Source organism: Leopardus geoffroyi, chromosome B3 (genome assembly GCF_018350155.1).
Source record: "Leopardus geoffroyi isolate Oge1 chromosome B3, O.geoffroyi_Oge1_pat1.0, whole genome shotgun sequence".
Classification (NCBI taxonomy): domain Eukaryota; kingdom Metazoa; phylum Chordata; class Mammalia; order Carnivora; family Felidae; genus Leopardus; species Leopardus geoffroyi.
In genome coordinates, this window is record NC_059337.1 from 19,797,876 (window position 1) to 19,809,545 (window position 11,670).

Consider the following 11,670-nt stretch of genomic DNA (forward strand, 5'->3'; position numbering starts at 1 on the left):
ACAAAATCATTAAGCTGCATAGTTGAGATTAGAGCACTTACTGTGTGAATGTTATACGTCAATAAAAAAAAGTAGGAGACTAAATGGTCCGCAAAATTATATGTATAGTATGAATATTTTTAAAATTTAATGTGGCAGATTGTATTTTCCCAAAATGGCAATAGCAATATTCCTGTGTGTTCTTCCAGAACTCCATCTGGAGTTAGAGTCTTATCTCCTCTGCCCTTGAACCTGGCAGGCCTTTGGGACTGCTTCCATTAATAGTATGCACTGGAAGTGATGCCAGGCAACTCCTGAGGTTAGGTCAGAGAAGCTATTCTCACCTGGCTGTCTCTATCTCTCAGGATACATGCATGTGGAACACAGCCACCATGCTGTGACAAAGCTCTGGGTACTTGAAAAGGCCAAAAGCATCTTCTGGCCAGCACCAACTTCTGGCCATGTGAGGGATTGAGCCTTCCTGTGACTTTCCAGCCCCCAGCCCTCCAGTTTTCCTCCTGAGGCCCCCGACATCATGGTGCAAAGATGTACCATCCCCACAGTGCCTGATCCAAATTCCTTTCCTGACCCATAGATTCATAAATGGCTGTTTTATGCTACTAAATTGAGGTAATCGTTTGTTACATGGCTGTTTTAGTCTGTTCAAACTGCTGTAATAAAAAATGCATAAACTGGGTGGCTTATAAACAATGTCTATTTCTTACATTTCTGGAGTCTGGGAAGTCCAAGATCAAGGTGCTGGCAGATTCAGTGGATGGTGAGGACCTCCTGGTTGGTTCATAGACGGTGACTTCTCACTGTGTTTTCACACGATGGAAGCTGGAAGCAGGGAGGGAGCTCCCCACAGTTTCTTTCGTCAGGACACAAATCCCATTCATGAGGTCCGCATCCGCATGATCTCCCCAAATCCCCACTTCCAAATACCATCACTTTGGGGATTAGGTCTCAGCATATGAATTTGAGTGGACACAAGCCTTCAGACCATGGCCATAACAACTAGAAACGGATGTTTATGTGTAAGTGTGTATAACTGGAGGAAATTCCTGAATATCTGAACAGAGGGATGAGAGCGTTATTCACTTATTGTTTCCCCATATTTTCTAAAGTTTCTCTAATAAGCTGGTATTATTAATGTTACGAAAACTTAAAACAAGGAATGCCTGGGTGGCTCAGTTGGTTAAGCGTCTGACTTGGGCTCAGTCATGATTTCCAGGTTTGTGAGTTCCAGCCCCAAAGAGTCTGCTTCAGATCCTTTGTCTCTCTCTCTCTCTCTCTCTCTCTGCCCCTCCCCTGCTTGCACTCACTCTCTTTCAAAAATAAAATAACATAAAAACATTTTTAAACAACATGGATGAATTTCTCAAATGGAAACAGGGCTGCAACAAATATTCAAGGGTGCTATGCCAGGTCAGCCAGTGCCCTACTGCCCTCCTGGTACTGGATCAACTCCAACCACCAAGGGTAGAGTGAGCCCCGGCAAAGGAGAAGCAACCTCTGCTCCAGCAGGAGCGGCTTCAACACCTGCCCTTGCTGGACAGGGCTCAGCCTTCAAAGGAGGGGCTGGTGTGCATGTGCGTGCGTGAAGGCAGGCGGGGCTCCCTTTGGGCCAATAATGCTTTCCTGGCTAAACTCTTTCTCCCCAAACACCTTCCAGAAATCCACTTAATTAAGGAGACTTGCCTCAAATGCTGCATCTAAGAACAGTATTAAAATATTCATATAAACGCCCACATTCTGAGTTGTAGGAATGTATGTTGCCAGATAATGAGACAAACAGACCTTCTTGCAAATAGTGGGTTCAGCACATCCCTGGCCATGGAATAATAACGTCATCAAGGTCAGGCCTGCCTTGCAGTGTCTGGAGAAACAAGCCTTTCTTCCCCAAGCTGAGGTCGTTTTACATACCTTCCTATTCCCCTCCTACTATGTCCGGTTTCTTAAATTCCCCTAAAACATCCTCTGTGTTCAGTGTTCAAATTAGCCCCTCATTCAAAGTTTTTTAACTGAAGAAGACCACTTGGCTTAGGATTCATACTTCAGTAGAAATAGGGGAGTTAAGGCTTTCTTGCCTTTCCCTCCTTCTTTACCCATAATTATTTACTTACCAGGACTTTCTGAAAAAACCTCAAGCAGTCAAGATGGGTTTTGTTCTTGATCTACACACCTGATGAAACATGGAGTCCAGAGGATTGCCAGACTATTAGTTTCTACCAATAGTGGCTCCAAAGGTTTATTACAGAGACTGATATGGGGTGGGGGGCACAGAGGGAAAGGCAGTGATGGCTGAAGGGGAAGCCTCACCAGAATGGCCATCTCTGGGTGCAGGTAAGTGGCAGCCAGCTGCCAGCAGTGCTGGGCTCTTCACAGGAGCCCTGATGCAGAAAGGTGGAAGGGTCACGGGTCATGTCTGCCCAGCAGAGGGCAGCAACTATGGCAGGGGGCTGGTGGAGCCTGCCCCGCAGCTCTTCCAGCGAGGGGCAGAGACAGGACCACCCTGGGGCAGGACCACAGGCCTGCTGAGGCACAAGGTCATTGGAGAGCCAGCAGAGGAGCAGGGAGCTAGAACTCACTGGCCCAGATCCAGCTTGGGGGCTGGGGATCCAGATCCATGTCGGTCTGGATCTGCATTGGTGGTAGTGCTCCAGGGCAGAAACTAGAAAACCAGCGAGGACCCGATCAGGACGGGCCTGCTTGGGGGAGGGTGAGGAGGGGAGAAGGGCTCCAGGGATGGCTGGAGGAATTGCTGATTGGAGGCAGCCCACCAATGGCTGCCCACCTAGAACTGGAATTCCAGGACCCTCGTGCCCCCTCCTTCCACGCACCACAAAAGTCTGGTGACTCTGACAGTGGAGTGGCCAGGGCATTCCCAAATGCCCACCAACAGTCCTAACAAAGTAGCCCAGAGTATCTGTGGAAAGACTGGATGAAAACACAAGCATCCATGGGGTGCCTGGGTGGCTCAGTCGGCTGGGCGGCCAACTTCAGCTCTGGTCATGATCTCACTGTTTGTGAATTCACGCCATGTGTCAGGCTCTGTGCTGACAGTTCGGAGCTGGAAGCCTGCTTCAGATTCTGTTATCTTCCTCTCTCTCTTTCTCTGTCCCTTTCCTGCTTGCACTCTCTCTCTTTCTCAAAAATAAATAAACGTTAAAAAAAATTAAAAGGGGTGCCTGGGTGGCTCAGTTGGTTAAGCGTCAGAATTAGGCTCAGGTCATGATCTCACAGTTCATGGGTTCAAGCCCTGCGTCAGGCTCTGTGCTGACAGCTCAGAACCTGGAGCCTGCTTCAAATTCTGTCTCTCCCTCTCTCTCTGCCCCTCCCCCACTCGTGCTCTGTCTCTTTCTCTCAAAAATAAATAAACATTAAAAAAATTTTTTTTAATTAAAAAAACACTAAGGTTCCAAGATGTTTTTTGGGGAAGAAGAACCTAATGAAGGGCAGGCATCTCCCCATGCACAGAGACCATCAGACCCTTGTGGGGCCTCAAGGCCAAGGAGCAGAGAGCAGGACAGGAAGAGGCAGGCCTGCACAGGCCTGGGGGTCTCTGAGACAAGACCACCTGGGCCCCTCCCCAGGGAGAAGACTGGTCATGCTGGTGCCGAGTCACCTAAGACATTTGATGTCCTCATCCTGTGATGACTGCCCCCCCTGAGGCTCCCTCTGTGTCTGGCATCCTATTCTTGGAGTCTCTCTTCCCCATTGGGCACAGATCTGCGGCCTCAGGGAAGGCACGTGAAGATTCCTGCATTCTCCTGCACCAGAAATCTGGCACTGGGGACCCCAGTGAGGGGGTGAGGCCTTAAGCACTGCCTATCTACTGCTCCAGTCCCCCTTGATCAGATCACTGGGACCAGTATAGTCTGAGACTGGCTCTCTGGAGGATTCCGGCATCCTCCCTTCATCCTTTCCGGAGACTGTCTGCTATTCCCCTTTGGCTGGGGTCACTGTTTCCTGAGCCAGGATGCTGGGCAGTCCCTGCAGAGGAGTGTCTGCTGGGTAACAGGAGGCAGGCACAGGTAGAGAAGGCAGTTTCCCTGTAAAAGGGCTGAGGCTCCAAGTCCTGCCCATTGTCACTAGTTCCCTTTGGTCCCCTTATTGAGCACCTTCTCTGCCTTCTCACCATACTCATCTTAGCCCAGGCCAAACCTCAGGCGGAGGTCACCCCCACCCCACTGTCCTATTTACTGTTCTGTTTGCTGTTCTCATGGCTACTCCCATGCTCTGAAATTGTCTGGTGGACTTGTCTGCTAGCATCCATCTCCCCTCTAGGATGTCATCTTGGCAGGGATGGAGACCTGTTGTCCGTAGCCACTGCCCACTCATCCAGCTCAGTGCCCACTTCTGGGCATGGCTCACACCACCCGTGTTCATGGGGAGGGTGAATGAGTGAGTGACCCAGGCCCCAGGGTGGGTGCTGCTGATGCGGTAACAAATAACATATGGCCACAAAAGTCCTGAAGGGCTCAGTGCCATGTGTGTGTGATAGCCCTGTCAGTCCTGCAGACAGCCGAATTATTGGCCTCTGGGTGGGCATGAGGGGGCCACACACAGAGATCCTGAGTAGGGTTTCCAAAGGCAGGAAGGAGGTGGGCAAATGGCATATGCACACCTGGGGCCCTTATAGGGCAGGCTGAGGCCAGCTGCCAGGTTTTGGGTTATCTGGGCCTCCTTCCTTCCATTGCTGGTTTCCTTGCACACCCTCATGCCCCCCTTTACTCCCTGCTTCTCCCCCCAGGCACCCTCCCTGCCCCTCCTGACGCCCCCCCTTCTGCTGGGTTTTGTCCTTTGCCTGAACCCCCAAGGCTGTACTCTGTCCAGGACCAAGTGGGCACAGCCCCCACTTCCTACCACCCCAGGTTTGCAGGGAGAGCGCCCTGCTCTGCTGTGTCAGTCCTGACCACAGTCACTGTCTGCACACAGGGCCCAGAGAATCCTCATTCCAACTCCTCCCCTGCTCGGCCTGACCCTGCATCACCCCTCAGCACTCCTCCCTTCTTCCCCTGCACTGCCGGCCACCAAAAACCAGCGTCCCGGGCTGGGGAGGACTGGGGCAAACACCCAGTTGGGTGGTGGCTGTCTTAAGGCTCAAGGAGGGGTACTCATCCCCTGGCCTTGGCCATGCTCTGCTCCTTTCCCCGAGGGGGAGGCGGTCTTCTTCTAAATGCAGCCCTCTCCCCAGCCAGTGCCCAGGCCAGGGAACATGTGCATCTGAGGTATGTCTGGGAGCTGATGGGTGTTCCAGGGGGACAGCTCTGGTCATAGGTCAGACTCGCTCTGTGCCAATAGCCTCACCTCATATACCCACAGCTGTGCCACTGGCCCCCTTGCCAGAGCCTGGGGTCCTCAGTCTGCACAGAAGGGCTTCACTTGAGCCTGCAGCCAGGGCCGAGGGGCAGGTCTTTGCCAAACCAGTCCAGGTTGGTTCTGGAAGGACTCTGCTTACTAGAGGGAAGGGGCTGGGGGGCAACCCTGCCCACCTGGAGCTGAAGGACAGGATGGGTTAGGTCTGAAAGGCAGGTGTTGCTGAAAAGGGGCAGAAAGGAATAGACCTGAGCGAGGACTCAGAACCGCAACCAGAACCAACTGTGCAGGAAGGACTGGGCTCCTCTTGTTCCTGGGGAGCAGCCTGGCGGGGAGGCCTCTCCACAGGGCCCTCGGTGTTGGTCCTGCCTCCACACTTCCCCACATCCTTTTCACCCTCACCTCCCTCCCCCTGCTGCCTCTGAGGAGTTTCATCCCCTCAAGGCTGTGTTCCTGATTTTTGCATGTTGGCCACATACTGTGTGCTGGGCCCTTTCCCTTCAGCGTGTTCACTCCTCACAGTGTCACCAGAGCCACGTCACCTTTTACCAGTGAGGACACCGAGTCCCGGAAGGCCAGCAGCCCTATAGCCAAGGCCAAGAGACTGGAACCCCCAGGCTACACCGAGACCCCACATTTCCCAGAGCTTGGGGCTGGATATTTCTTATTTAATTCAAAAAAGGAAATGGTTTAGAGGCCATGACAAATAGCCTTTTTATTTTCCTGTGGTCCTGGGTAGACGTCCCCCTGGAGCCCGCAGGGGTCTAGCCAAGAGTATTCAGTACCTAACAGGAATGGAGGATTCTAACAACGATCTGGAGCCCCAAAAGTTCACATCCACGTTCACTTCCCTGGTCCACAGCAGCACCTGAAGCCGGAGGGATGGGATTTCCGATGAAGTTTTCAGTTAATATAGACATGCCCCTGCCGGGGAATCCCTTCACTGACTCTCCAGGCAGATTTTACTTCCCCTCTGTCCCTGTCACCTACCCAAGTGCTGCCTGCATGACTAAGTGGCTGTCACACAGGCTGAGGTTGGGTGGCAAAGAGCATTCTCTGCTTCCTAGCAAGATGACAAGAAATCCTTGGGGAGCCTGGGTGGTTCAGTCAGTGAAGTGTCCAACTCTTGGTTTTGGTTTAGGTTAAGACCTTGACGCTTCATGGGTTCAAACCCCACGCCAGGTTCTGTATTGGCAGCATGGAGCCTGCTTGTGATTTTGTCTCTCTCCCTCTCTCTGCCCTTCCCCTGCTTGCACTGTCTCTGCCTCTCTCAAAATAAATAAATAAACTTAAGAAAAAAAAAAAAAAGAAAGCCTTAGTTAATAACCAAGACTGTGAAGGTCTGATACCCCACCCCATGTCCGTCCATGTGTGTTCGGGCCCACAGAAGTCTGTGCTGCTGTGCACGTCTCAGCCACTGTGGCCAGAAGCCTGCCCCGCCGCACCCCCCATCCCCGTGTCATGGACCCCCCTGCCCACGGAGACTGTCTGGACGGCCAGTTACAAGCGACCATATGTGTGGGTGGAAAGAAGTCTGCAGAGAAAGCCAGTCTCCAAATAACAATATGGAAAAAATGTTAAAGGGACACGCACAAACAGGGCATCGCTGCAAGCCTCATTCATTAAAATAAAAAGTAAGGAAAATTGGCATGGGAAATAAGGAAAATTACAGGCTATTTCCTGTAAGGAATATATGGGACATCCTTGGAAATTTCTCGAGGCATAATAAGTTTACTGTTCCTCTTCTTAAAAATATATATATCTCGCTGTGGCTCACCTGTCCCCCCTCCCTCCCCCAAAGCAGTTATTTATGGCTGTAAAATATTCCCTGTTTAGGGCAACTTAAGAGAACAAACACTGCTGTTAGAATTTCCCCTAGCAGTGAAGAATTTGGCACTCAGTCAGGATCTGAGGTTTGGGTATTTGCTTGAAGCCATTAATTGCTGTATAAAGCCTTTGAAAAAAGCCCTGTATCTGGAATTTCAGCTATAAAAGCCCATTTAGAACCAGTGGGAAGCTGGTCTTCAAGTTCTTGTCGACAGAAACTCCAGTCCCCAAGCAGGAACTCCCAATTACACATTTACTGGAGAAACATATGGAGGCTACCTGGGGGGTCATTAACTGTGAAAATCCCTCTTGGAACCTTCCATTGTGGGATGCCCAGGTCTGGCCCCTGAACCACTGCCTTTGTGACCACAAGGGAACCCAATGAGATTGCTGTGGGATTGAGGACAGAAAGGTTTCTTTCTCTCCTCCGAAACTTAAGAATGCTTTGACCCACCCCCTTATTTAAAAAAAAATTACTAATTAAATGCCCAAGTACAGCTGCTTTGGCACATGCCAAGGGAATTATTTAGAAAGCAAACACCTAAAATAAGCCCAGACAGAAACTCCTCTGCTACAGAAGATGCTGTCTACGTGCCCTCTGCTTGAGAGGGGCCAGGAGAGATTGGGGTTTTGAGACTACATATTCCAGATGGGTTGCTTGGCACAAGATGTAGTCAAGGTCAAAATAATCTTCTTGCAAAAGCAACATTCTCCTTTGTCCGTGATGATGATAGCCACTGAAATGAAAACCAGTGGAAAGCAGAATGCTTCCCATTTTGAGCCTGAGTCATTTCTCCACAGGATTTTGAGTGTTGACCCTGCTTCTTCCTTAACCACTACATTTATTAGAGTCTTTGATTCCTTCAGAATCTGGCACCCCCTCATGTCAGGACCCAGTCTTTGTGGCCAGGATTTAGTTGAGCCCAACAGGCTCAAATAGGAAGAGACTCCCATCAGCCAGGACACTGATGTTGGAGTCCTTAACAAGGAGTGAACACTGATGGTTTGGAAATGTTTTAATTAATCAGGTCAGTGGGTGAACTTATGACAGAGGGATCCCTGTGTGTAAATTCATCAACAGCTTTCCAATTTCCATCCATCAGCTTTGTTTGGCAATGTTTAATATATATGGCCCAAGTGAACATTTACACTAAAAACATTCTGTTGAGTAATGGCCAATAAGCATAAGAAATAAGGCTCTGCCTCACTAGGGGTCAAGGAGAGGTAGCACCTAAAACTCCATGTCATTCTAGAAATAGCATATTGTAAAAGAGTCAAAGATTAGGTACCTTAATATAGCTGGTGACATCTGATGTTAGTGAGATGTGGAGAAACAGGTTTTCTTCTTTTTTAAAAATTTTATTTATTTTGAGGGGTGCCTAGGTGGCTCAGTCGGTTGGGTGTCTGGCTTCAGCTCGAGTCATGATCTCACGGTTTGTGAGTTTGAGTCCCGTGACGGGCTCTGTGCTGATGGCTCAGAGCCTGGAGCCTGCTTCAGATTCTGTGTCTCCCTCTCTCTCTGCCCCTCCCTGCTCATGCTCTGTCTCTCTCTGTCTCTCAATAATAAATGTTCAAAAATTTTTTAAATTTTATTTATTTTGAGAGAGAGAGAGAGAGCAAGGGAGGGCAGAGAGAGAGGAAGAGAGAGAATCCCAAGCAGGCTCCACACTGTGATCATGGAGTCTGACGCAGGGCTCAGTCTCACTGTGAGATCACGACCTGTGCCAAAACCAAGAATTGGATGCTTACTGACTGAGCTACCCAGGTGCCCCAAGAAACAGGCTTTCTTGTCCACAACTATGAGCAAGGATTGTTGTCATCTTTCTAGAAGGTATTTTGGAAGTATTTTAAAAAGCTTTAAAAGTACAGAAATCAATTTGTACTTCTAATGCTGTTGGACTAGCTTGTTTCAGACCAACCCTTCCATCAAGAACAACTAGAAAAATGGACAACAATATACAAAATACCTACTTGAAAACATTGGAGTGACCCCAGGACAGTGCGTACTCAAGATCCTGGAGAAGGTCCTGGAGAGAAGGAAACACAGAATGATAAGCCTGACATTTTTGTGCCTCTTTCTGTCTTGAGGCATTTGCCAACTCACAAGCAGTGGCTGAGAGATTGAGAAGCTGATCAACTAACAGAGATTGAGAAGCTGAGAAATTGAGCGGAACTACTGGCGGTCTCATAGGACAGGGAGAAAAATGCAGTAGAGGGTATGCAAAGGAGGAGTCCAGGTAGACATCCCAGGTTTAATTCTGGAGCTCTGAAGAGCAACCTAGCAGGACCAACCATCCTGGTTTGTCTGGGACTGTCCAGCTTTAGCACTGAAAGTCTCTTGTACCAGGCAGCCATTCAGTCCAAGGCAAAGTCGGATGGCTGGTCACCCTCAGTTCACCCTGGAGCTAATACTGAAGTCCAGTTTCAAATGGACTAAGTCCCTGATTAGATTAGATAAACTAATTTTTCCCCTCCTATATGCCTGCCAGAGGCACAAATAAATCTTCTCTGGAGAAAGATGTCACTCGGGGCCTCAAATTTTCTCTGCAATTGCCATCCATAATGTCCAACATTCAGTAAAAAATAAACAGGTTTGAAAATGACAAGTTTGCACCAAAAAGAAAAAAAAAAAGTGGACAAGAGAAACAGAGCCACTGGAAATTCTGATATTGCTATTGTCAAGCTTTGAGAAACTAAAATAAATGAGATTAACATGTTCTAGAAATTAAGTGATGAGATGAATATTTTCAGTAGCATCCTGGAACCAATCAATGACAATTTTAGAACCTAAAAATATGGTACCTAAAATTAAGACACCAATTAAGTTTAAAGATTAGACACAGTTGAAAAAAATAAGTGATAGTGAAGGTAGATGAGAAAAAATATATATAGACTAAAGCAAGAAGAGAAAAAAATTTAAATATAGAAAGAATTTAAGAGAAATATATGTAATTTGAGTCTCAGAAGGAGAAAAGAGAAAGAATGGGGGCAAGAAATAATATTTGAAGAGATAATGGGTTGAGAATTGTCTAAAAATGATGAAAGACAGATAACCACATATTTAAGAAGAGCTATAAAGTCCAAGCAATAGAAATGAAAAGGGAACCATACCTAGACACAATCTAGTTGAATCTTGAAAACCAAAAAGAAAATCCTGAAAGAAACTGTAGGAAAAAATAAAGTCTTGTTTCCTTCAAAGGAATCAATGAAAGCTAATGGACAATGGAAGCATATCTTCAAAGTACTGCAAATAAATTTCTGCCAACCTAGAATTCTATGTCCAGTAAGAATATTCTTCAAAAGTGAAGATGATATGAAGACATTTTCAGACAAGTGAAAACTAAGAGTTTTTCACCAAAGCGCTGGCACTGAAGAAACTATTAGAAGTTAAAGTAACTATTAAGAGGCAGAAAGAAAATGGTCATAGATGAAAGAACAGAGATGCAGGGAATGAATGAGAAGAAATGGAAAGAATGTGGGCAAAAGAAGACCAATTGTACAAAACAATATTAATGTTTTGGGGACATTATAGGACATTTCATAATTATGAAAGATCAACCCACCAGGAAGACATAACAATTCTAAATTAGCCTTAAAATTGTGAAGCAAAAATTGACAGAACTAAAATGAAAGGAAAAAAGCAACTAGATAAGTCTCCCATGATACTGGGAGAGAAACACACCTCTCTTAGTAACTGAAAACACAAGAGACCAAACAAAAAAATCAGTAACAATATACAAGATTAAAGCAACACATTTAATAAATGATCCAACTGAGGCGCCTGAGTGGCTCAGTCAGTTAAGCGTCCAACTTCGGCTCAGGTCATGATCTCACGGTTCCTGAGTTCGAGCCCCACGTCGGGCGCTGTGCTGACAGCTGAGAGCCTGGAGCCCACTTTGGATTCTGTGTCTCCCTCTGTCTGCCCCTCCGCTGCTTGCGCTCTGTCTCTCGCATTGTCTCAAAAATAAATAAACATTTGGGGCGCCTGGGTGGCGCAGTCGGTTGGGCGTCCGACTTCAGCCAGGTCACGATCTCGCGGTCTGGGAGTTCGAGCCCCGCGTCGGGCTCTGGGCTGATGGCTCAGAGCCTGGAGCCTGTTTCCGATTCTGTGTCTCCCTCTCTCTCTGCCCCTCCCCCGTTCATGCTCTGTCTCTCTCTGTCCCAAAAATAAATAAACATTGGAAAAAAAAAATTTTTTTTAAAAAAAAATAAATAAACATTAAAAAAATTAAAAAAAAAATAAATGATTCAACTGATACATGTAGAACTCTGCACTCCCAGATTGCAGAATGTGTATTCTTAATTGCACACATGTATTTTTTTTTTCAACGTTTATTTATTTTTGGGACAGAGAGAGACAGAGCATGAACGGGGGAGGGGCAGAGAGAGAGGGAGACACAGAATCAGAAACAGGCTCCAGGCTCTGAGCCATCAGCCCAGAGCCTGACGCGGGGCTCGAACTCATGGACCGCGAGATCGTGACCTGGCTGAAGTCGGACGCTTAACCGACTGTGCCACCCAGGCTCCCCAACACATGTATTA